Source organism: Medicago sativa, chromosome 2 (assembly GCF_051527215.1).
Source record: "Medicago sativa cultivar Bolivia chromosome 2, Bolivia_mono, whole genome shotgun sequence".
Lineage (NCBI taxonomy): Eukaryota > Viridiplantae > Streptophyta > Magnoliopsida > Fabales > Fabaceae > Medicago > Medicago sativa.
In genome coordinates this window covers 50054104-50073298 of record NC_140750.1, presented here as the reverse complement: position 1 = coordinate 50073298, position 19195 = coordinate 50054104, and the positions used below count along the sequence as shown (strand labels likewise).

The 19195-nt window shown below is 36.4% G+C and overlaps 59 non-coding genes across 59 annotated transcripts; all 59 read left to right on the top strand.

Annotated features, from left to right (window-relative positions):
- Positions 1–197: 197 nt before the first annotated feature.
- On the top strand, positions 198–316 carry LOC146947628 (5S ribosomal RNA). The gene has a single exon (XR_015029818.1). It is a non-coding gene; the product is annotated as a 5S ribosomal RNA (ribosomal RNA).
- Positions 317–594: 278 nt separating this feature from the next.
- On the top strand, positions 595–713 carry LOC146947627 (5S ribosomal RNA). The gene has a single exon (XR_015029817.1). It is a non-coding gene; the product is annotated as a 5S ribosomal RNA (ribosomal RNA).
- Positions 714–911: 198 nt separating this feature from the next.
- Positions 912–1030, top strand: LOC146947626 (5S ribosomal RNA). The gene has a single exon (XR_015028849.1). It is a non-coding gene; the product is annotated as a 5S ribosomal RNA (ribosomal RNA).
- A 197-nt stretch (positions 1031–1227) lies between these two features.
- On the top strand, positions 1228–1346 carry LOC146947625 (5S ribosomal RNA). The gene has a single exon (XR_015029816.1). It is a non-coding gene; the product is annotated as a 5S ribosomal RNA (ribosomal RNA).
- Positions 1347–1546: 200 nt separating this feature from the next.
- On the top strand, positions 1547–1665 carry LOC146947624 (5S ribosomal RNA). The gene has a single exon (XR_015029815.1). It is a non-coding gene; the product is annotated as a 5S ribosomal RNA (ribosomal RNA).
- Positions 1666–1863: 198 nt separating this feature from the next.
- On the top strand, positions 1864–1982 carry LOC146947623 (5S ribosomal RNA). Its single transcript, XR_015028848.1, has one exon. It is a non-coding gene; the product is annotated as a 5S ribosomal RNA (ribosomal RNA).
- Positions 1983–2179: 197 nt separating this feature from the next.
- Positions 2180–2298, top strand: LOC146947622 (5S ribosomal RNA). Its single transcript, XR_015029813.1, has one exon. It is a non-coding gene; the product is annotated as a 5S ribosomal RNA (ribosomal RNA).
- A 198-nt stretch (positions 2299–2496) lies between these two features.
- LOC146947621 (5S ribosomal RNA) lies at positions 2497–2615 on the top strand. The gene has a single exon (XR_015029812.1). It is a non-coding gene; the product is annotated as a 5S ribosomal RNA (ribosomal RNA).
- A 198-nt stretch (positions 2616–2813) lies between these two features.
- On the top strand, positions 2814–2932 carry LOC146947620 (5S ribosomal RNA). The gene has a single exon (XR_015029811.1). It is a non-coding gene; the product is annotated as a 5S ribosomal RNA (ribosomal RNA).
- Positions 2933–3130: 198 nt separating this feature from the next.
- Positions 3131–3249, top strand: LOC146947619 (5S ribosomal RNA). Its single transcript, XR_015029316.1, has one exon. It is a non-coding gene; the product is annotated as a 5S ribosomal RNA (ribosomal RNA).
- Positions 3250–3449: 200 nt separating this feature from the next.
- LOC146947618 (5S ribosomal RNA) lies at positions 3450–3568 on the top strand. The gene has a single exon (XR_015029810.1). It is a non-coding gene; the product is annotated as a 5S ribosomal RNA (ribosomal RNA).
- Positions 3569–3846: 278 nt separating this feature from the next.
- LOC146947617 (5S ribosomal RNA) lies at positions 3847–3965 on the top strand. The gene has a single exon (XR_015029809.1). It is a non-coding gene; the product is annotated as a 5S ribosomal RNA (ribosomal RNA).
- Positions 3966–4162: 197 nt separating this feature from the next.
- Positions 4163–4281, top strand: LOC146947616 (5S ribosomal RNA). Its single transcript, XR_015029142.1, has one exon. It is a non-coding gene; the product is annotated as a 5S ribosomal RNA (ribosomal RNA).
- A 198-nt stretch (positions 4282–4479) lies between these two features.
- LOC146947615 (5S ribosomal RNA) lies at positions 4480–4598 on the top strand. The gene has a single exon (XR_015029808.1). It is a non-coding gene; the product is annotated as a 5S ribosomal RNA (ribosomal RNA).
- A 198-nt stretch (positions 4599–4796) lies between these two features.
- LOC146947614 (5S ribosomal RNA) lies at positions 4797–4915 on the top strand. Its single transcript, XR_015029807.1, has one exon. It is a non-coding gene; the product is annotated as a 5S ribosomal RNA (ribosomal RNA).
- A 198-nt stretch (positions 4916–5113) lies between these two features.
- Positions 5114–5232, top strand: LOC146947613 (5S ribosomal RNA). The gene has a single exon (XR_015029806.1). It is a non-coding gene; the product is annotated as a 5S ribosomal RNA (ribosomal RNA).
- Positions 5233–5430: 198 nt separating this feature from the next.
- On the top strand, positions 5431–5549 carry LOC146947612 (5S ribosomal RNA). The gene has a single exon (XR_015029805.1). It is a non-coding gene; the product is annotated as a 5S ribosomal RNA (ribosomal RNA).
- A 198-nt stretch (positions 5550–5747) lies between these two features.
- Positions 5748–5866, top strand: LOC146947611 (5S ribosomal RNA). The gene has a single exon (XR_015029804.1). It is a non-coding gene; the product is annotated as a 5S ribosomal RNA (ribosomal RNA).
- Positions 5867–6064: 198 nt separating this feature from the next.
- LOC146947610 (5S ribosomal RNA) lies at positions 6065–6183 on the top strand. Its single transcript, XR_015029802.1, has one exon. It is a non-coding gene; the product is annotated as a 5S ribosomal RNA (ribosomal RNA).
- A 198-nt stretch (positions 6184–6381) lies between these two features.
- On the top strand, positions 6382–6500 carry LOC146947609 (5S ribosomal RNA). Its single transcript, XR_015029801.1, has one exon. It is a non-coding gene; the product is annotated as a 5S ribosomal RNA (ribosomal RNA).
- A 247-nt stretch (positions 6501–6747) lies between these two features.
- LOC146947608 (5S ribosomal RNA) lies at positions 6748–6866 on the top strand. The gene has a single exon (XR_015029281.1). It is a non-coding gene; the product is annotated as a 5S ribosomal RNA (ribosomal RNA).
- A 198-nt stretch (positions 6867–7064) lies between these two features.
- On the top strand, positions 7065–7183 carry LOC146947607 (5S ribosomal RNA). The gene has a single exon (XR_015029800.1). It is a non-coding gene; the product is annotated as a 5S ribosomal RNA (ribosomal RNA).
- A 198-nt stretch (positions 7184–7381) lies between these two features.
- Positions 7382–7500, top strand: LOC146947606 (5S ribosomal RNA). The gene has a single exon (XR_015029799.1). It is a non-coding gene; the product is annotated as a 5S ribosomal RNA (ribosomal RNA).
- A 198-nt stretch (positions 7501–7698) lies between these two features.
- LOC146947605 (5S ribosomal RNA) lies at positions 7699–7817 on the top strand. The gene has a single exon (XR_015029798.1). It is a non-coding gene; the product is annotated as a 5S ribosomal RNA (ribosomal RNA).
- Positions 7818–8015: 198 nt separating this feature from the next.
- Positions 8016–8134, top strand: LOC146947604 (5S ribosomal RNA). Its single transcript, XR_015029797.1, has one exon. It is a non-coding gene; the product is annotated as a 5S ribosomal RNA (ribosomal RNA).
- A 198-nt stretch (positions 8135–8332) lies between these two features.
- Positions 8333–8451, top strand: LOC146947603 (5S ribosomal RNA). The gene has a single exon (XR_015029795.1). It is a non-coding gene; the product is annotated as a 5S ribosomal RNA (ribosomal RNA).
- Positions 8452–8649: 198 nt separating this feature from the next.
- LOC146947602 (5S ribosomal RNA) lies at positions 8650–8768 on the top strand. The gene has a single exon (XR_015029794.1). It is a non-coding gene; the product is annotated as a 5S ribosomal RNA (ribosomal RNA).
- Positions 8769–9015: 247 nt separating this feature from the next.
- Positions 9016–9134, top strand: LOC146947601 (5S ribosomal RNA). Its single transcript, XR_015029280.1, has one exon. It is a non-coding gene; the product is annotated as a 5S ribosomal RNA (ribosomal RNA).
- Positions 9135–9332: 198 nt separating this feature from the next.
- Positions 9333–9451, top strand: LOC146947600 (5S ribosomal RNA). The gene has a single exon (XR_015029793.1). It is a non-coding gene; the product is annotated as a 5S ribosomal RNA (ribosomal RNA).
- Positions 9452–9649: 198 nt separating this feature from the next.
- LOC146947599 (5S ribosomal RNA) lies at positions 9650–9768 on the top strand. The gene has a single exon (XR_015029792.1). It is a non-coding gene; the product is annotated as a 5S ribosomal RNA (ribosomal RNA).
- Positions 9769–9966: 198 nt separating this feature from the next.
- LOC146947598 (5S ribosomal RNA) lies at positions 9967–10085 on the top strand. Its single transcript, XR_015029790.1, has one exon. It is a non-coding gene; the product is annotated as a 5S ribosomal RNA (ribosomal RNA).
- Positions 10086–10283: 198 nt separating this feature from the next.
- LOC146947597 (5S ribosomal RNA) lies at positions 10284–10402 on the top strand. The gene has a single exon (XR_015029789.1). It is a non-coding gene; the product is annotated as a 5S ribosomal RNA (ribosomal RNA).
- Positions 10403–10600: 198 nt separating this feature from the next.
- LOC146947596 (5S ribosomal RNA) lies at positions 10601–10719 on the top strand. The gene has a single exon (XR_015029788.1). It is a non-coding gene; the product is annotated as a 5S ribosomal RNA (ribosomal RNA).
- Positions 10720–10917: 198 nt separating this feature from the next.
- Positions 10918–11036, top strand: LOC146947595 (5S ribosomal RNA). Its single transcript, XR_015029787.1, has one exon. It is a non-coding gene; the product is annotated as a 5S ribosomal RNA (ribosomal RNA).
- Positions 11037–11234: 198 nt separating this feature from the next.
- LOC146947594 (5S ribosomal RNA) lies at positions 11235–11353 on the top strand. Its single transcript, XR_015029786.1, has one exon. It is a non-coding gene; the product is annotated as a 5S ribosomal RNA (ribosomal RNA).
- Positions 11354–11551: 198 nt separating this feature from the next.
- Positions 11552–11670, top strand: LOC146947593 (5S ribosomal RNA). Its single transcript, XR_015029784.1, has one exon. It is a non-coding gene; the product is annotated as a 5S ribosomal RNA (ribosomal RNA).
- A 247-nt stretch (positions 11671–11917) lies between these two features.
- LOC146947592 (5S ribosomal RNA) lies at positions 11918–12036 on the top strand. Its single transcript, XR_015029279.1, has one exon. It is a non-coding gene; the product is annotated as a 5S ribosomal RNA (ribosomal RNA).
- A 198-nt stretch (positions 12037–12234) lies between these two features.
- Positions 12235–12353, top strand: LOC146947591 (5S ribosomal RNA). Its single transcript, XR_015029783.1, has one exon. It is a non-coding gene; the product is annotated as a 5S ribosomal RNA (ribosomal RNA).
- A 198-nt stretch (positions 12354–12551) lies between these two features.
- Positions 12552–12670, top strand: LOC146947590 (5S ribosomal RNA). The gene has a single exon (XR_015029782.1). It is a non-coding gene; the product is annotated as a 5S ribosomal RNA (ribosomal RNA).
- Positions 12671–12868: 198 nt separating this feature from the next.
- LOC146947589 (5S ribosomal RNA) lies at positions 12869–12987 on the top strand. The gene has a single exon (XR_015029781.1). It is a non-coding gene; the product is annotated as a 5S ribosomal RNA (ribosomal RNA).
- Positions 12988–13185: 198 nt separating this feature from the next.
- LOC146947588 (5S ribosomal RNA) lies at positions 13186–13304 on the top strand. Its single transcript, XR_015029042.1, has one exon. It is a non-coding gene; the product is annotated as a 5S ribosomal RNA (ribosomal RNA).
- A 198-nt stretch (positions 13305–13502) lies between these two features.
- On the top strand, positions 13503–13621 carry LOC146947587 (5S ribosomal RNA). Its single transcript, XR_015029780.1, has one exon. It is a non-coding gene; the product is annotated as a 5S ribosomal RNA (ribosomal RNA).
- A 198-nt stretch (positions 13622–13819) lies between these two features.
- On the top strand, positions 13820–13938 carry LOC146947586 (5S ribosomal RNA). The gene has a single exon (XR_015029778.1). It is a non-coding gene; the product is annotated as a 5S ribosomal RNA (ribosomal RNA).
- Positions 13939–14136: 198 nt separating this feature from the next.
- Positions 14137–14255, top strand: LOC146947585 (5S ribosomal RNA). The gene has a single exon (XR_015029777.1). It is a non-coding gene; the product is annotated as a 5S ribosomal RNA (ribosomal RNA).
- A 198-nt stretch (positions 14256–14453) lies between these two features.
- LOC146947584 (5S ribosomal RNA) lies at positions 14454–14572 on the top strand. The gene has a single exon (XR_015029776.1). It is a non-coding gene; the product is annotated as a 5S ribosomal RNA (ribosomal RNA).
- A 247-nt stretch (positions 14573–14819) lies between these two features.
- LOC146947583 (5S ribosomal RNA) lies at positions 14820–14938 on the top strand. Its single transcript, XR_015029278.1, has one exon. It is a non-coding gene; the product is annotated as a 5S ribosomal RNA (ribosomal RNA).
- Positions 14939–15136: 198 nt separating this feature from the next.
- On the top strand, positions 15137–15255 carry LOC146947582 (5S ribosomal RNA). The gene has a single exon (XR_015029775.1). It is a non-coding gene; the product is annotated as a 5S ribosomal RNA (ribosomal RNA).
- Positions 15256–15453: 198 nt separating this feature from the next.
- Positions 15454–15572, top strand: LOC146947581 (5S ribosomal RNA). The gene has a single exon (XR_015029774.1). It is a non-coding gene; the product is annotated as a 5S ribosomal RNA (ribosomal RNA).
- Positions 15573–15819: 247 nt separating this feature from the next.
- LOC146947580 (5S ribosomal RNA) lies at positions 15820–15938 on the top strand. Its single transcript, XR_015029276.1, has one exon. It is a non-coding gene; the product is annotated as a 5S ribosomal RNA (ribosomal RNA).
- Positions 15939–16136: 198 nt separating this feature from the next.
- On the top strand, positions 16137–16255 carry LOC146947579 (5S ribosomal RNA). Its single transcript, XR_015029773.1, has one exon. It is a non-coding gene; the product is annotated as a 5S ribosomal RNA (ribosomal RNA).
- A 198-nt stretch (positions 16256–16453) lies between these two features.
- Positions 16454–16572, top strand: LOC146947578 (5S ribosomal RNA). The gene has a single exon (XR_015029772.1). It is a non-coding gene; the product is annotated as a 5S ribosomal RNA (ribosomal RNA).
- A 198-nt stretch (positions 16573–16770) lies between these two features.
- LOC146947577 (5S ribosomal RNA) lies at positions 16771–16889 on the top strand. The gene has a single exon (XR_015029771.1). It is a non-coding gene; the product is annotated as a 5S ribosomal RNA (ribosomal RNA).
- A 198-nt stretch (positions 16890–17087) lies between these two features.
- Positions 17088–17206, top strand: LOC146947576 (5S ribosomal RNA). Its single transcript, XR_015029022.1, has one exon. It is a non-coding gene; the product is annotated as a 5S ribosomal RNA (ribosomal RNA).
- Positions 17207–17404: 198 nt separating this feature from the next.
- Positions 17405–17523, top strand: LOC146947575 (5S ribosomal RNA). The gene has a single exon (XR_015029770.1). It is a non-coding gene; the product is annotated as a 5S ribosomal RNA (ribosomal RNA).
- Positions 17524–17721: 198 nt separating this feature from the next.
- On the top strand, positions 17722–17840 carry LOC146947574 (5S ribosomal RNA). Its single transcript, XR_015029769.1, has one exon. It is a non-coding gene; the product is annotated as a 5S ribosomal RNA (ribosomal RNA).
- A 198-nt stretch (positions 17841–18038) lies between these two features.
- Positions 18039–18157, top strand: LOC146947573 (5S ribosomal RNA). The gene has a single exon (XR_015029767.1). It is a non-coding gene; the product is annotated as a 5S ribosomal RNA (ribosomal RNA).
- A 198-nt stretch (positions 18158–18355) lies between these two features.
- LOC146947572 (5S ribosomal RNA) lies at positions 18356–18474 on the top strand. The gene has a single exon (XR_015029766.1). It is a non-coding gene; the product is annotated as a 5S ribosomal RNA (ribosomal RNA).
- A 198-nt stretch (positions 18475–18672) lies between these two features.
- Positions 18673–18791, top strand: LOC146947571 (5S ribosomal RNA). Its single transcript, XR_015029765.1, has one exon. It is a non-coding gene; the product is annotated as a 5S ribosomal RNA (ribosomal RNA).
- Positions 18792–18989: 198 nt separating this feature from the next.
- Positions 18990–19108, top strand: LOC146947570 (5S ribosomal RNA). Its single transcript, XR_015029077.1, has one exon. It is a non-coding gene; the product is annotated as a 5S ribosomal RNA (ribosomal RNA).
- The last annotated feature ends 87 nt before the right edge of the window (positions 19109–19195 follow it).

The window sequence follows — 19195 nt, the reverse complement described above, 5'->3', positions numbered from 1 at the left end:
TTGCCAAAATTTCGTGTTCTTTTTGTTAATTAGCGTAATTTTACGTCGTTTTTGAAAATTAAACTTCGATTGTATTTCATTTTTTTTCGTTAATTAACGCAACCTAAAACTCTATTCGTTAATTAACGTAATTTGACGTCTTTTTTGAAAAATAAACTTAGAAATGCATATATATACAATTACAACGCTTTACTTTCAGGTGCGATCATACCAGCACTAATGCACCGGATCCCATCAGAACTCCGCAGTTAAGCGTGCTTGGGCGAGAGTAGTACTAGGATGGGTGACCTCCTGGGAAGTCCTTGTGTTGCACCTCTTTTTGCCAAAATTTCGTGTTCTTTTTGTTAATTAGCGTAATTTTACGTCGCCTCCTGGGAAGTCCTTGTGTTGCACCTCTTTTTGCCAAAATTTCGTGTTCTTTTTGTTAATTAGCGTAATTTTACGTCGTTTTTGAAAATTAAACTTCGATTGTATTTCATTTTTTTTCGTTAATTAACGCAACCTAAAACTCTATTCGTTAATTAACGTAATTTGACGTCTTTTTTGAAAAATAAACTTAGAAATGCATATATAAAATTACAACGCTTTACTTTCAGGTGCGATCATACCAGCACTAATGCACCGGATCCCATCAGAACTCCGCAGTTAAGCGTGCTTGGGCGAGAGTAGTACTAGGATGGGTGACCTCCTGGGAAGTCCTTGTGTTGCACCTCTTTTTGCCAAAATTGCGTGTTCTTTTTGTTAATTAGCGTAATTTTACGTCGTTTTTGAAAATTAAACTTCGATTGTATTTCATTTTTTTTCATTAATTAACGCAACCTAAAACTCTATTCGTTAATTAACGTAATTTGACGTCTTTTTTGAAAAATAAACTTAGAAATGCATATATAAAATTACAACGCTTTACTTTCAGGTGCGATCATACCAGCACTAATGCACCGGATCCCATCAGAACTCCGCAGTTAAGCGTGCTTGGGCGAGAGTAGTACTAGGATGGGTGACCTCTTGGGAAGTCCTTGTGTTGCACCTCTTTTTGCCAAAATTTCGTGTTCTTTTTGATAATTAGCGTAATTTTACGTCGTTTTTGAAAATTAAACTTCGATTGTATTTCATTTTTTTCGTTAATTAACGCAACCTAAAACTCTATTCGTTAATTAACGTAATTTGACGTCTTTTTTGAAAAATAAACTTAGAAATGCATATATACAATTACAACGCTTTACTTTCAGGTGCGATCATACCAGCACTAATGCACCGGATCCCATCAGAACTCCGCAGTTAAGCGTGCTTGGGCGAGAGTAGTACTAGGATGGGTGACCTCCTGGGAAGTCCTTGTGTTGCACCTCTTTTTGCCAAAATTTCGTGTTCTTTTTGTTAATTAGCGTAATTTTACGTCGTTTTTGAAAATTAAACTTCGATTGTATTTCATTTTTTTTCGTTAATTAACGCAACCTAAAACTCTATTCGTTAATTAACGTAATTTGACGTCTTTTTTGAAAAATAAACTTAGAAATGCATATATATACAATTACAACGCTTTACTTTCAGGTGCGATCATACCAGCACTAATGCACCGGATCCCATCAGAACTCCGCAGTTAAGCGTGCTTGGGCGAGAGTAGTACTAGGATGGGTGACCTCCTGGGAAGTCCTTGTGTTGCACCTCTTTTTGCCAAAATTTCGTGTTCTTTTTGTTAATTAGCGTAATTTTACGTCGTTTTTGAAAATTAAACTTCGATTGTATTTCATTTTTTTTCGTTAATTAACGCAACCTAAAACTCTATTCGTTAATTAACGTAATTTGACGTCTTTTTTGAAAAATAAACTTAGAAATGCATATATAAAATTACAACGCTTTACTTTCAGGTGCGATCATACCAGCACTAATGCACCGGATCCCATCAGAACTCCGCAGTTAAGCGTGCTTGGGCGAGAGTAGTACTAGGATGGGTGACCTCTTGGGAAGTCCTTGTGTTGCACCTCTTTTTGCCAAAATTTCGTGTTCTTTTTGTTAATTAGCGTAATTTTACGTCGTTTTTGAAAATTAAACTTCGATTGTATTTCATTTTTTTCGTCAATTAACGCAACCTAAAACTCTATTCGTTAATTAACGTAATTTGACGTCTTTTTTGAAAAATAAACTTAGAAATGCATATATACAATTACAACGCTTTACTTTCAGGTGCGATCATACCAGCACTAATGCACCGGATCCCATCAGAACTCCGCAGTTAAGCGTGCTTGGGCGAGAGTAGTACTAGGATGGGTGACCTCCTGGGAAGTCCTTGTGTTGCACCTCTTTTTGCCAAAATTTCGTGTTCTTTTTGTTAATTAGCGTAATTTTACGTCGTTTTTGAAAATTAAACTTCGATTGTATTTCATTTTTTTTCGTTAATTAACGCAACCTAAAACTCTATTCGTTAATTAACGTAATTTGACGTCTTTTTTGAAAAATAAACTTAGAAATGCATATATACAATTACAACGCTTTACTTTCAGGTGCGATCATACCAGCACTAATGCACCGGATCCCATCAGAACTCCGCAGTTAAGCGTGCTTGGGCGAGAGTAGTACTAGGATGGGTGACCTCCTGGGAAGTCCTTGTGTTGCACCTCTTTTTGCCAAAATTTCGTGTTCTTTTTGTTAATTAGCGTAATTTTACGTCGTTTTTGAAAATTAAACTTCGATTGTATTTCATTTTTTTTCGTTAATTAACGCAACCTAAAACTCTATTCGTTAATTAACGTAATTTGACGTCTTTTTTGAAAAATAAACTTAGAAATGCATATATACAATTACAACGCTTTACTTTCAGGTGCGATCATACCAGCACTAATGCACCGGATCCCATCAGAACTCCGCAGTTAAGCGTGCTTGGGCGAGAGTAGTACTAGGATGGGTGACCTCCTGGGAAGTCCTTGTGTTGCACCTCTTTTTGCCAAAATTTCGTGTTCTTTTTGTTAATTAGCGTAATTTTACGTCGTTTTTGAAAATTAAACTTCGATTGTATTTCATTTTTTTTCGTTAATTAACGCAACCTAAAACTCTATTCGTTAATTAACGTAATTTGACGTCTTTTTTGAAAAATAAACTTAGAAATGCATATATACAATTACAACGCTTTACTTTCATGTGCGATCATACCAGCACTAATGCACAGGATCCCATCAGAACTCCGCAGTTAAGCGTGCTTGGGCGAGAGTAGTACTAGGATGGGTGACCTCCTGGGAAGTCCTTGTGTTGCACCTCTTTTTGCCAAAATTTCGTGTTCTTTTTGTTAATTAGCGTAATTTTACGTCGTTTTTGAAAATTAAACTTCGATTGTATTTCATTTTTTTTCGTTAATTAACGCAACCTAAAACTCTATTCGTTAATTAACGTAATTTGACGTCTTTTTTGAAAAATAAACTTAGAAATGCATATATATACAATTACAACGCTTTACTTTCAGGTGCGATCATACCAGCACTAATGCACCGGATCCCATCAGAACTCCGCAGTTAAGCGTGCTTGGGCGAGAGTAGTACTAGGATGGGTGACCTCCTGGGAAGTCCTTGTGTTGCACCTCTTTTTGCCAAAATTTCGTGTTCTTTTTGTTAATTAGCGTAATTTTACGTCGCCTCCTGGGAAGTCCTTGTGTTGCACCTCTTTTTGCCAAAATTTCGTGTTCTTTTTGTTAATTAGCGTAATTTTACGTCGTTTTTGAAAATTAAACTTCGATTGTATTTCATTTTTTTTCGTTAATTAACGCAACCTAAAACTCTATTCGTTAATTAACGTAATTTGACGTCTTTTTTGAAAAATAAACTTAGAAATGCATATATACAATTACAACGCTTTACTTTCAGGTGCGATCATACCAGCACTAATGCACCGGATCCCATCAGAACTCCGCAGTTAAGCGTGCTTGGGCGAGAGTAGTACTAGGATGGGTGACCTCCTGGGAAGTCCTTGTGTTGCACCTCTTTTTGCCAAAATTTCGTGTTCTTTTTGTTAATTAGCGAATTTTACGTCGTTTTTGAAAATTAAACTTCGATTGTATTTCATTTTTTTTCGTTAATTAACGCAACCTAAAACTCTATTCGTTAATTAACGTAATTTGACGTCTTTTTTGAAAAATAAACTTAGAAATGCATATATACAATTACAACGCTTTACTTTCAGGTGCTATCATACCAGCACTAATGCACCGGATCCCATCAGAACTCCGCAGTTAAGCGTGCTTGGGCGAGAGTAGTACTAGGATGGGTGACCTCCTGGGAAGTCCTTGTGTTGCACCTCTTTTTGCCAAAATTTCGTGTTCTTTTTGTTAATTAGCGTAATTTTACGTCGTTTTTGAAAATTAAACTTCGATTGTATTTCATTTTTTTTCGTTAATTAACGCAACCTAAAACTCTATTCGTTAATTAACGTAATTTGACGTCTTTTTTGAAAAATAAACTTAGAAATGCATATATACAATTACAACGCTTTACTTTCAGGTGCGATCATACCAGCACTAATGCACCGGATCCCATCAGAACTCCGCAGTTAAGCGTGCTTGGGCGAGAGTAGTACTAGGATGGGTGACCTCCTGGGAAGTCCTTGTGTTGCACCTCTTTTTGCCAAAATTTCGTGTTCTTTTTGTTAATTAGCGTAATTTTACGTCGTTTTTGAAAATTAAACTTCGATTGTATTTCATTTTTTTTCGTTAATTAACGCAACCTAAAACTCTATTCGTTAATTAACGTAATTTGACGTCTTTTTTGAAAAATAAACTTAGAAATGCATATATACAATTACAACGCTTTACTTTCAGGTGCGATCATACCAGCACTAATGCACCGGATCCCATCAGAACTCCGCAGTTAAGCGTGCTTGGGCGAGAGTAGTACTAGGATGGGTGACCTCCTGGGAAGTCCTTGTGTTGCACCTCTTTTTGCCAAAATTTCGTGTTCTTTTTGTTAATTAGCGTAATTTTACGTCGTTTTTGAAAATTAAACTTCGATTGTATTTCATTTTTTTTCGTTAATTAACGCAACCTAAAACTCTATTCGTTAATTAACGTAATTTGACGTCTTTTTTGAAAAATAAACTTAGAAATGCATATATACAATTACAACGCTTTACTTTCAGGTGCGATCATACCAGCACTAATGCACCGGATCCCATCAGAACTCCGCAGTTAAGCGTGCTTGGGCGAGAGTAGTACTAGGATGGGTGACCTCCTGGGAAGTCCTTGTGTTGCACCTCTTTTTGCCAAAATTTCGTGTTCTTTTTGTTAATTAGCGTAATTTTACGTCGTTTTTGAAAATTAAACTTCGATTGTATTTCATTTTTTTTCGTTAATTAACGAAACCTAAAACTCTATTCGTTAATTAACGTAATTTGACGTCTTTTTTGAAAAATAAACTTAGAAATGCATATATACAATTACAACGCTTTACTTTCAGGTGCGATCATACCAGCACTAATGCACCGGATCCCATCAGAACTCCGCAGTTAAGCGTGCTTGGGCGAGAGTAGTACTAGGATGGGTGACCTCCTGGGAAGTCCTTGTGTTGCACCTCTTTTTGCCAAAATTTCGTGTTCTTTTTGTTAATTAGCGTAATTTTACGTCGTTTTTGAAAATTAAACTTCGATTGTATTTCATTTTTTTTCGTTAATTAACGCAACCTAAAACTCTATTCGTTAATTAACGTAATTTGACGTCTTTTTTGAAAAATAAACTTAGAAATGCATATATACAATTACAACGCTTTACTTTCAGGTGCGATCATACCAGCACTAATGCACCGGATCCCATCAGAACTCCGCAGTTAAGCGTGCTTGGGCGAGAGTAGTACTAGGATGGGTGACCTCCTGGGAAGTCCTTGTGTTGCACCTCTTTTTGCCAAAATTTCGTGTTCTTTTTGTTAATTAGCGTAATTTTACGTCGTTTTTGAAAATTAAACTTCGATTGTATTTCATTTTTTTTCGTTAATTAACGCAACCTAAAACTCTATTCGTTAATTAACGTAATTTGACGTCTTTTTTGAAAAATAAACTTAGAAATGCATATATACAATTACAACGCTTTACTTTCAGGTGCGATCATACCAGCACTAATGCACCGGATCCCATCAGAACTCCGCAGTTAAGCGTGCTTGGGCGAGAGTAGTACTAGGATGGGTGACCTCCTGGGAAGTCCTTGTGTTGCACCTCTTTTTGCCAAAATTTCGTGTTCTTTTTGTTAATTAGCGTAATTTTACGTCGTTTTTGAAAATTAAACTTCGATTGTATTTCATTTTTTTTCGTTAATTAACGCAACCTAAAACTCTATTCGTTAATTAACGTAATTTGACGTCTTTTTTGAAAAATAAACTTAGAAATGCATATATACAATTACAACGCTTTACTTTCAGGTGCGATCATACCAGCACTAATGCACCGGATCCCATCAGAACTCCGCAGTTAAGCGTGCTTGGGCGAGAGTAGTACTAGGATGGGTGACCTCCTGGGAAGTCCTTGTGTTGCACCTCTTTTTGCCAAAGGATGGGTGACCTCCTGGGAAGTCCTTGTGTTGCACCTCTTTTTGCCAAAATTTCGTGTTCTTTTTGTTAATTAGCGTAATTTTACGTCGTTTTTGAAAATTAAACTTCGATTGTATTTCATTTTTTTTCGTTAATTAACGCAACCTAAAACTCTATTCGTTAATTAACGTAATTTGACGTCTTTTTTGAAAAATAAACTTAGAAATGCATATATACAATTACAACGCTTTACTTTCAGTGCGATCATACCAGCACTAATGCACCGGATCCCATCAGAACTCCGCAGTTAAGCGTGCTTGGGCGAGAGTAGTACTAGGATGGGTGACCTCCTGGGAAGTCCTTGTGTTGCACCTCTTTTTGCCAAAATTTCGTGTTCTTTTTGTTAATTAGCGTAATTTTACGTCGTTTTTGAAAATTAAACTTCGATTGTATTTCATTTTTTTTCGTTAATTAACGCAACCTAAAACTCTATTCGTTAATTAACGTAATTTGACGTCTTTTTTGAAAAATAAACTTAGAAATGCATATATACAATTACAACGCTTTACTTTCAGGTGCGATCATACCAGCACTAATGCACCGGATCCCATCAGAACTCCGCAGTTAAGCGTGCTTGGGCGAGAGTAGTACTAGGATGGGTGACCTCCTGGGAAGTCCTTGTGTTGCACCTCTTTTTGCCAAAATTTCGTGTTCTTTTTGTTAATTAGCGTAATTTTACGTCGTTTTTGAAAATTAAACTTCGATTGTATTTCATTTTTTTTCGTTAATTAACGCAACCTAAAACTCTATTCGTTAATTAACGTAATTTGACGTCTTTTTTGAAAAATAAACTTAGAAATGCATATATACAATTACAACGCTTTACTTTCAGGTGCGATCATACCAGCACTAATGCACCGGATCCCATCAGAACTCCGCAGTTAAGCGTGCTTGGGCGAGAGTAGTACTAGGATGGGTGACCTCCTGGGAAGTCCTTGTGTTGCACCTCTTTTTGCCAAAATTTCGTGTTCTTTTTGTTAATTAGCGTAATTTTACGTCGTTTTTGAAAATTAAACTTCGATTGTATTTCATTTTTTTTCGTTAATTAACGCAACCTAAAACTCTATTCGTTAATTAACGTAATTTGACGTCTTTTTTGAAAAATAAACTTAGAAATGCATATATACAATTACAACGCTTTACTTTCAGGTGCGATCATACCAGCACTAATGCACCGGATCCCATCAGAACTCCGCAGTTAAGCGTGCTTGGGCGAGAGTAGTACTAGGATGGGTGACCTCCTGGGAAGTCCTTGTGTTGCACCTCTTTTTGCCAAAATTTCGTGTTCTTTTTGTTAATTAGCGTAATTTTACGTCGTTTTTGAAAATTAAACTTCGATTGTATTTCATTTTTTTTCGTTAATTAACGCAACCTAAAACTCTATTCGTTAATTAACGTAATTTGACGTCTTTTTTGAAAAATAAACTTAGAAATGCATATATACAATTACAACGCTTTACTTTCAGGTGCGATCATACCAGCACTAATGCACCGGATCCCATCAGAACTCCGCAGTTAAGCGTGCTTGGGCGAGAGTAGTACTAGGATGGGTGACCTCCTGGGAAGTCCTTGTGTTGCACCTCTTTTTGCCAAAATTTCGTGTTCTTTTTGTTAATTAGCGTAATTTTACGTCGTTTTTGAAAATTAAACTTCGATTGTATTTCATTTTTTTTCGTTAATTAACGCAACCTAAAACTCTATTCGTTAATTAACGTAATTTGACGTCTTTTTTGAAAAATAAACTTAGAAATGCATATATACAATTACAACGCTTTACTTTCAGGTGCGATCATACCAGCACTAATGCACCGGATCCCATCAGAACTCCGCAGTTAAGCGTGCTTGGGCGAGAGTAGTACTAGGATGGGTGACCTCCTGGGAAGTCCTTGTGTTGCACCTCTTTTTGCCAAAATTTCGTGTTCTTTTTGTTAATTAGCGTAATTTTACGTCGTTTTTGAAAATTAAACTTCGATTGTATTTCATTTTTTTTCGTTAATTAACGCAACCTAAAACTCTATTCGTTAATTAACGTAATTTGACGTCTTTTTTGAAAAATAAACTTAGAAATGCATATATACAATTACAACGCTTTACTTTCAGGTGCGATCATACCAGCACTAATGCACCGGATCCCATCAGAACTCCGCAGTTAAGCGTGCTTGGGCGAGAGTAGTACTAGGATGGGTGACCTCCTGGGAAGTCCTTGTGTTGCACCTCTTTTTGCCAAAGGATGGGTGACCTCCTGGGAAGTCCTTGTGTTGCACCTCTTTTTGCCAAAATTTCGTGTTCTTTTTGTTAATTAGCGTAATTTTACGTCGTTTTTGAAAATTAAACTTCGATTGTATTTCATTTTTTTTCGTTAATTAACGCAACCTAAAACTCTATTCGTTAATTAACGTAATTTGACGTCTTTTTTGAAAAATAAACTTAGAAATGCATATATACAATTACAACGCTTTACTTTCAGTGCGATCATACCAGCACTAATGCACCGGATCCCATCAGAACTCCGCAGTTAAGCGTGCTTGGGCGAGAGTAGTACTAGGATGGGTGACCTCCTGGGAAGTCCTTGTGTTGCACCTCTTTTTGCCAAAATTTCGTGTTCTTTTTGTTAATTAGCGTAATTTTACGTCGTTTTTGAAAATTAAACTTCGATTGTATTTCATTTTTTTTCGTTAATTAACGCAACCTAAAACTCTATTCGTTAATTAACGTAATTTGACGTCTTTTTTGAAAAATAAACTTAGAAATGCATATATACAATTACAACGCTTTACTTTCAGGTGCGATCATACCAGCACTAATGCACCGGATCCCATCAGAACTCCGCAGTTAAGCGTGCTTGGGCGAGAGTAGTACTAGGATGGGTGACCTCCTGGGAAGTCCTTGTGTTGCACCTCTTTTTGCCAAAATTTCGTGTTCTTTTTGTTAATTAGCGTAATTTTACGTCGTTTTTGAAAATTAAACTTCGATTGTATTTCATTTTTTTTCGTTAATTAACGCAACCTAAAACTCTATTCGTTAATTAACGTAATTTGACGTCTTTTTTGAAAAATAAACTTAGAAATGCATATATACAATTACAACGCTTTACTTTCAGGTGCGATCATACCAGCACTAATGCACCGGATCCCATCAGAACTCCGCAGTTAAGCGTGCTTGGGCGAGAGTAGTACTAGGATGGGTGACCTCCTGGGAAGTCCTTGTGTTGCACCTCTTTTTGCCAAAATTTCGTGTTCTTTTTGTTAATTAGCGTAATTTTACGTCGTTTTTGAAAATTAAACTTCGATTGTATTTCATTTTTTTTCGTTAATTAACGCAACCTAAAACTCTATTCGTTAATTAACGTAATTTGACGTCTTTTTTGAAAAATAAACTTAGAAATGCATATATACAATTACAACGCTTTACTTTCAGGTGCGATCATACCAGCACTAATGCACCGGATCCCATCAGAACTCCGCAGTTAAGCGTGCTTGGGCGAGAGTAGTACTAGGATGGGTGACCTCCTGGGAAGTCCTTGTGTTGCACCTCTTTTTGCCAAAATTTCGTGTTCTTTTTGTTAATTAGCGTAATTTTACGTCGTTTTTGAAAATTAAACTTCGATTGTATTTCATTTTTTTTCGTTAATTAACGCAACCTAAAACTCTATTCGTTAATTAACGTAATTTGACGTCTTTTTTGAAAAATAAACTTAGAAATGCATATATACAATTACAACGCTTTACTTTCAGGTGCGATCATACCAGCACTAATGCACCGGATCCCATCAGAACTCCGCAGTTAAGCGTGCTTGGGCGAGAGTAGTACTAGGATGGGTGACCTCCTGGGAAGTCCTTGTGTTGCACCTCTTTTTGCCAAAATTTCGTGTTCTTTTTGTTAATTAGCGTAATTTTACGTCGTTTTTGAAAATTAAACTTCGATTGTATTTCATTTTTTTTCGTTAATTAACGCAACCTAAAACTCTATTCGTTAATTAACGTAATTTGACGTCTTTTTTGAAAAATAAACTTAGAAATGCATATATACAATTACAACGCTTTACTTTCAGGTGCGATCATACCAGCACTAATGCACCGGATCCCATCAGAACTCCGCAGTTAAGCGTGCTTGGGCGAGAGTAGTACTAGGATGGGTGACCTCCTGGGAAGTCCTTGTGTTGCACCTCTTTTTGCCAAAATTTCGTGTTCTTTTTGTTAATTAGCGTAATTTTACGTCGTTTTTGAAAATTAAACTTCGATTGTATTTCATTTTTTTTCGTTAATTAACGCAACCTAAAACTCTATTCGTTAATTAACGTAATTTGACGTCTTTTTTGAAAAATAAACTTAGAAATGCATATATACAATTACAACGCTTTACTTTCAGGTGCGATCATACCAGCACTAATGCACCGGATCCCATCAGAACTCCGCAGTTAAGCGTGCTTGGGCGAGAGTAGTACTAGGATGGGTGACCTCCTGGGAAGTCCTTGTGTTGCACCTCTTTTTGCCAAAATTTCGTGTTCTTTTTGTTAATTAGCGTAATTTTACGTCGTTTTTGAAAATTAAACTTCGATTGTATTTCATTTTTTTTCGTTAATTAACGCAACCTAAAACTCTATTCGTTAATTAACGTAATTTGACGTCTTTTTTGAAAAATAAACTTAGAAATGCATATATACAATTACAACGCTTTACTTTCAGGTGCGATCATACCAGCACTAATGCACCGGATCCCATCAGAACTCCGCAGTTAAGCGTGCTTGGGCGAGAGTAGTACTAGGATGGGTGACCTCCTGGGAAGTCCTTGTGTTGCACCTCTTTTTGCCAAAATTTCGTGTTCTTTTTGTTAATTAGCGTAATTTTACGTCGTTTTTGAAAATTAAACTTCGATTGTATTTCATTTTTTTTCGTTAATTAACGCAACCTAAAACTCTATTCGTTAATTAACGTAATTTGACGTCTTTTTTGAAAAATAAACTTAGAAATGCATATATACAATTACAACGCTTTACTTTCAGGTGCGATCATACCAGCACTAATGCACCGGATCCCATCAGAACTCCGCAGTTAAGCGTGCTTGGGCGAGAGTAGTACTAGGATGGGTGACCTCCTGGGAAGTCCTTGTGTTGCACCTCTTTTTGCCAAAGGATGGGTGACCTCCTGGGAAGTCCTTGTGTTGCACCTCTTTTTGCCAAAATTTCGTGTTCTTTTTGTTAATTAGCGTAATTTTACGTCGTTTTTGAAAATTAAACTTCGATTGTATTTCATTTTTTTTCGTTAATTAACGCAACCTAAAACTCTATTCGTTAATTAACGTAATTTGACGTCTTTTTTGAAAAATAAACTTAGAAATGCATATATACAATTACAACGCTTTACTTTCAGTGCGATCATACCAGCACTAATGCACCGGATCCCATCAGAACTCCGCAGTTAAGCGTGCTTGGGCGAGAGTAGTACTAGGATGGGTGACCTCCTGGGAAGTCCTTGTGTTGCACCTCTTTTTGCCAAAATTTCGTGTTCTTTTTGTTAATTAGCGTAATTTTACGTCGTTTTTGAAAATTAAACTTCGATTGTATTTCATTTTTTTTCGTTAATTAACGCAACCTAAAACTCTATTCGTTAATTAACGTAATTTGACGTCTTTTTTGAAAAATAAACTTAGAAATGCATATATACAATTACAACGCTTTACTTTCAGGTGCGATCATACCAGCACTAATGCACCGGATCCCATCAGAACTCCGCAGTTAAGCGTGCTTGGGCGAGAGTAGTACTAGGATGGGTGACCTCCTGGGAAGTCCTTGTGTTGCACCTCTTTTTGCCAAAATTTCGTGTTCTTTTTGTTAATTAGCGTAATTTTACGTCGTTTTTGAAAATTAAACTTCGATTGTATTTCATTTTTTTTCGTTAATTAACGCAACCTAAAACTCTATTCGTTAATTAACGTAATTTGACGTCTTTTTTGAAAAATAAACTTAGAAATGCATATATACAATTACAACGCTTTACTTTCAGGTGCGATCATACCAGCACTAATGCACCGGATCCCATCAGAACTCCGCAGTTAAGCGTGCTTGGGCGAGAGTAGTACTAGGATGGGTGACCTCCTGGGAAGTCCTTGTGTTGCACCTCTTTTTGCCAAAATTTCGTGTTCTTTTTGTTAATTAGCGTAATTTTACGTCGTTTTTGAAAATTAAACTTCGATTGTATTTCATTTTTTTTCGTTAATTAACGCAACCTAAAACTCTATTCGTTAATTAACGTAATTTGACGTCTTTTTTGAAAAATAAACTTAGAAATGCATATATACAATTACAACGCTTTACTTTCAGGTGCGATCATACCAGCACTAATGCACCGGATCCCATCAGAACTCCGCAGTTAAGCGTGCTTGGGCGAGAGTAGTACTAGGATGGGTGACCTCCTGGGAAGTCCTTGTGTTGCACCTCTTTTTGCCAAAATTTCGTGTTCTTTTTGTTAATTAGCGTAATTTTACGTCGTTTTTGAAAATTAAACTTCGATTGTATTTCATTTTTTTTCGTTAATTAACGCAACCTAAAACTCTATTCGTTAATTAACGTAATTTGACGTCTTTTTTGAAAAATAAACTTAGAAATGCATATATACAATTACAACGCTTTACTTTCAGGTGCGATCATACCAGCACTAATGCACCGGATCCCATCAGAACTCCGCAGTTAAGCGTGCTTGGGCGAGAGTAGTACTAGGATGGGTGATCTCCTGGGAAGTCCTTGTGTTGCACCTCTTTTTGCCAAAATTTCGTGTTCTTTTTGTTAATTAGCGTAATTTTACGTCGTTTTTGAAAATTAAACTTCGATTGTATTTCATTTTTTTTCGTTAATTAACGAAACCTAAAACTCTATTCGTTAATTAACGTAATTTGACGTCTTTTTTGAAAAATAAACTTAGAAATGCATATATACAATTACAACGCTTTACTTTCAGGTGCGATCATACCAGCACTAATGCACCGGATCCCATCAGAACTCCGCAGTTAAGCGTGCTTGGGCGAGAGTAGTACTAGGATGGGTGACCTCCTGGGAAGTCCTTGTGTTGCACCTCTTTTTGCCAAAATTTCGTGTTCTTTTTGTTAATTAGCGTAATTTTACGTCGTTTTTGAAAATTAAACTTCGATTGTATTTCATTTTTTTTCGTTAATTAACGCAACCTAAAACTCTATTCGTTAATTAACGTAATTTGACGTCTTTTTTGAAAAATAAACTTAGAAATGCATATATACAATTACAACGCTTTACTTTCAGGTGCGATCATACCAGCACTAATGCACCGGATCCCATCAGAACTCCGCAGTTAAGCGTGCTTGGGCGAGAGTAGTACTAGGATGGGTGACCTCCTGGGAAGTCCTTGTGTTGCACCTCTTTTTGCCAAAATTTCGTGTTCTTTTTGTTAATTAGCGTAATTTTACGTCGTTTTTGAAAATTAAACTTCGATTGTATTTCATTTTTTTTCGTTAATTAACGAAACCTAAAACTCTATTCGTTAATTAACGTAATTTGACGTCTTTTTTGAAAAATAAACTTAGAAATGCATATATACAATTACAACGCTTTACTTTCAGGTGCGATCATACCAGCACTAATGCACCGGATCCCATCAGAACTCCGCAGTTAAGCGTGCTTGGGCGAGAGTAGTACTAGGATGGGTGACCTCCTGGGAAGTCCTTGTGTTGCACCTCTTTTTGCCAAAATTTCGTGTTCTTTTTGTTAATTAGCGTAATTTTACGTCGTTTTTGAAAATTAAACTTCGATTGTATTTCATTTTTTTTCGTTAATTAACGCAACCTAAAACTCTATTCGTTAATTAACGTAATTTGACGTCTTTTTTGAAAAATAAACTTAGAAATGCATATATACAATTACAACGCTTTACTTTCAGGTGCGATCATACCAGCACTAATGCACCGGATCCCATCAGAACTCCGCAGTTAAGCGTGCTTGGGCGAGAGTAGTACTAGGATGGGTGACCTCCTGGGAAGTCCTTGTGTTGCACCTCTTTTTGCCAAAGGATGGGTGACCTCCTGGGAAGTCCTTGTGTTGCACCTCTTTTTGCCAAAATTTCGTGTTCTTTTTGTTAATTAGCGTAATTTTACGTCGTTTTTGAAAATTAAACTTCGATTGTATTTCATTTTTTTTCGTTAATTAACGCAACCTAAAACTCTATTCGTTAATTAACGTAATTTGACGTCTTTTTTGAAAAATAAACTTAGAAATGCATATATACAATTACAACGCTTTACTTTCAGTGCGATCATACCAGCACTAATGCACCGGATCCCATCAGAACTCCGCAGTTAAGCGTGCTTGGGCGAGAGTAGTACTAGGATGGGTGACCTCCTGGGAAGTCCTTGTGTTGCACCTCTTTTTGCCAAAATTTCGTGTTCTTTTTGTTAATTAGCGTAATTTTACGTCGTTTTTGAAAATTAAACTTCGATTGTATTTCATTTTTTTTCGTTAATTAACGCAACCTAAAACTCTATTCGTTAATTAACGTAATTTGACGTCTTTTTTGAAAAATAAACTTAGAAATGCATATATACAATTACAACGCTTTACTTTCAGGTGCGATCATACCAGCACTAATGCACCGGATCCCATCAGAACTCCGCAGTTAAGCGTGCTTGGGCGAGAGTAGTACTAGGATGGGTGACCTCCTGGGAAGTCCTTGTGTTGCACCTCTTTTTGCCAAAATTTCGTGTTCTTTTTGTTAATTAGCGTAATTTTACGTCGTTTTTGAAAATTAAACTTCGATTGTATTTCATTTTTTTTCGTTAATTAACGCAACCTAAAACTCTATTCGTTAATTAACGTAATTTGACGTCTTTTTTGAAAAATAAACTTAGAAATGCATATATACAATTACAACGCTTTACTTTCAGGTGCGATCATACCAGCACTAATGCACCGGATCCCATCAGAACTCCGCAGTTAAGCGTGCTTGGGCGAGAGTAGTACTAGGATGGGTGACCTCCTGGGAAGTCCTTGTGTTGCACCTCTTTTTGCCAAAGGATGGGTGACCTCCTGGGAAGTCCTTGTGTTGCACCTCTTTTTGCCAAAATTTCGTGTTCTTTTTGTTAATTAGCGTAATTTTACGTCGTTTTTGAAAATTAAACTTCGATTGTATTTCATTTTTTTTCGTTAATTAACGCAACCTAAAACTCTATTCGTTAATTAACGTAATTTGACGTCTTTTTTGAAAAATAAACTTAGAAATGCATATATACAATTACAACGCTTTACTTTCAGTGCGATCATACCAGCACTAATGCACCGGATCCCATCAGAACTCCGCAGTTAAGCGTGCTTGGGCGAGAGTAGTACTAGGATGGGTGACCTCCTGGGAAGTCCTTGTGTTGCACCTCTTTTTGCCAAAATTTCGTGTTCTTTTTGTTAATTAGCGTAATTTTACGTCGTTTTTGAAAATTAAACTTCGATTGTATTTCATTTTTTTTCGTTAATTAACGCAACCTAAAACTCTATTCGTTAATTAACGTAATTTGACGTCTTTTTTGAAAAATAAACTTAGAAATGCATATATACAATTACAACGCTTTACTTTCAGGTGCGATCATACCAGCACTAATGCACCGGATCCCATCAGAACTCCGCAGTTAAGCGTGCTTGGGCGAGAGTAGTACTAGGATGGGTGACCTCCTGGGAAGTCCTTGTGTTGCACCTCTTTTTGCCAAAATTTCGTGTTCTTTTTGTTAATTAGCGTAATTTTACGTCGTTTTTGAAAATTAAACTTCGATTGTATTTCATTTTTTTTCGTTAATTAACGCAACCTAAAACTCTATTCGTTAATTAACGTAATTTGACGTCTTTTTTGAAAAATAAACTTAGAAATGCATATATACAATTACAACGCTTTACTTTCAGGTGCGATCATACCAGCACTAATGCACCGGATCCCATCAGAACTCCGCAGTTAAGCGTGCTTGGGCGAGAGTAGTACTAGGATGGGTGACCTCCTGGGAAGTCCTTGTGTTGCACCTCTTTTTGCCAAAATTTCGTGTTCTTTTTGTTAATTAGCGTAATTTTACGTCGTTTTTGAAAATTAAACTTCGATTGTATTTCATTTTTTTTCGTTAATTAACGCAACCTAAAACTCTATTCGTTAATTAACGTAATTTGACGTCTTTTTTGAAAAATAAACTTAGAAATGCATATATACAATTACAACGCTTTACTTTCAGGTGCGATCATACCAGCACTAATGCACCGGATCCCATCAGAACTCCGCAGTTAAGCGTGCTTGGGCGAGAGTAGTACTAGGATGGGTGACCTCCTGGGAAGTCCTTGTGTTGCACCTCTTTTTGCCAAAATTTCGTGTTCTTTTTGTTAATTAGCGTAATTTTACGTCGTTTTTGAAAATTAAACTTCGATTGTATTTCATTTTTTTTCGTTAATTAACGCAACCTAAAACTCTATTCGTTAATTAACGTAATTTGACGTCTTTTTTGAAAAATAAACTTAGAAATGCATATATACAATTACAACGCTTTACTTTCAGGTGCGATCATACCAGCACTAATGCACCGGATCCCATCAGAACTCCGCAGTTAAGCGTGCTTGGGCGAGAGTAGTACTAGGATGGGTGACTTCCTGGGAAGTCCTTGTGTTGCACCTCTTTTTGCCAAAATTTCGTGTTCTTTTTGTTAATTAGCGTAATTTTACGTCGTTTTTGAAAATTAAACTTCGATTGTATTTCATTTTTTTTCGTTAATTAACGCAACCTAAAACTCTATTCGTTAATTAACGTAATTTGACGTCTTTTTTGAAAAATAAACTTAGAAATGCATATATACAATTACAACGCTTTACTTTCAGGTGCGATCATACCAGCACTAATGCACCGGATCCCATCAGAACTCCGCAGTTAAGCGTGCTTGGGCGAGAGTAGTACTAGGATGGGTGACCTCCTGGGAAGTCCTTGTGTTGCACCTCTTTTTGCCAAAATTTCGTGTTCTTTTTGTTAATTAGCGTAATTTTACGTCGTTTTTGAAAATTAAACTTCGATTGTATTTCATTTTTTTTCGTTAATTAACGAAACCTAAAACTCTATTCGTTAATTAACGTAATTTGACGTCTTTTTTGAAAAATAAACTTAGAAATGCATATATACAATTACAACGCTTTACTTTCAGGTGCGATCATACCAGCACTAATGCACCGGATCCCATCAGAACTCCGCAGTTAAGCGTGCTTGGGCGAGAGTAGTACTAGGATGGGTGACCTCCTGGGAAGTCCTTGTGTTGCACCTCTTTTTGCCAAAATTTCGTGTTCTTTTTGTTAATTAGCGTAATTTTACGTCGTTTTTGAAAATTAAACTTCGATTGTATTTCATTTTTTTTCGTTAATTAACGCAACCTAAAACTCTATTCGTTAATTAACGTAATTTGACGTCTTTTTTGAAAAATAAACTTAGAAATGCATATATACAATTACAACGCTTTACTTTCAGGTGCGATCATACCAGCACTAATGCACCGGATCCCATCAGAACTCCGCAGTTAAGCGTGCTTGGGCGAGAGTAGTACTAGGATGGGTGACCTCCTGGGAAGTCCTTGTGTTGCACCTCTTTTTGCCAAAATTTCGTGTTCTTTTTGTTAATTAGCGTAATTTTACGTCGTTTTTGAAAATTAAACTTCGATTGTATTTCATTTTTTTTCGTTAATTAACGCAACCTAAAACTCTATTCGTTAATTAACGTAATTTGACGTCTTTTTTGAAAAATAAACTTAGAAATGCATATATACAATTACAACGCTTTACTTTCAGGTGCGATCATACCAGCACTAATGCACCGGATCCCATCAGAACTCCGCAGTTAAGCGTGCTTGGGCGAGAGTAGTACTAGGATGGGTGACCTCCTGGGAAGTCCTTGTGTTGCACCTCTTTTTGCCAAAATTTCGTGTTCTTTTTGTTAATTAGCGTAATTTTACGTCGTTTTTGAAAATTAAACTTCGATTGTATTTCATTTTTTTTCGTTAATTAACGAAACCTAAAACTCTATTCGTTAATTAACGTAATTTGACGTCTTTTTTGAAAAATAAACTTAGAAATGCATATATACAATTACAACGCTTTACTTTCAGGTGCGATCATACCAGCACTAATGCACCGGATCCCATCAGAACTCCGCAGTTAAGCGTGCTTGGGCGAGAGTAGTACTAGGATGGGTGACCTCCTGGGAAGTCCTTGTGTTGCACCTCTTTTTGCCAAAATTTCGTGTTCTTTTTGTTAATTAGCGTAATTTTACGTCGTTTTTGAAAATTAAACTTCGATTGTATTTCATTTTTTTTCGTTAATTAACGCAACCTAAAACTCTATTCGTTAATTAACGTAATTTGACGTCTTTTTTGAAAAATAAACTTAGAAATGCATATATACAATTACAACGCTTTACTTTCAGGTGCGATCATACCAGCACTAATGCACCGGATCCCATCAGAACTTCGCAGTTAAGCGTGCTTGGGCGAGAGTAGTACTAGGATGGGTGACCTCCTGGGAAGTCCTTGTGTTGCACCTCTTTTTGCCAAAATTTCGTGTTCTTTTTGTTAATTAGCGTAATTTTACGTCGTTTTTGAAAATTAAACTTCGATTGTATTTCATTTTT